This window comes from Lynx rufus, unplaced genomic scaffold (genome assembly GCF_022079265.1).
Source record: "Lynx rufus isolate CCGP_SWC_20201006 ecotype Redwood Valley unplaced genomic scaffold, mLynRuf1.p SCAF_3, whole genome shotgun sequence".
Lineage (NCBI taxonomy): Eukaryota > Metazoa > Chordata > Mammalia > Carnivora > Felidae > Lynx > Lynx rufus.
Genome location: NW_025814845.1, coordinates 88,174,248 through 88,174,531, shown reverse-complemented (window position 1 = coordinate 88,174,531; position 284 = coordinate 88,174,248).

Sequence of the window (284 nt, the reverse complement as noted above, 5' to 3'; positions counted from 1 at the left end):
AAGGAATCTTGTTGGCCAAGCACTTGGCAGCCCACATGGCTCCCAGGGAGGCTGAGTCCTGGCAGCCTTCCCAGAAGCCTCGGTACGCCTGTGTCCCATGTCTATTCTTGCAGAGTCACCCACATTGGGACTAAAGAGACTTACTGACATTTCTGGACTTTTTTTTTCTTCGCATAAAAGCAAGCTAACGCATCAGCCCGATGCTGCCGCATTGATGGCTTGAAAAATTGTTTTCGATTTGACCGTGACCCTCAAACATAGACTTTCTCCGGGAAAAACAGCTG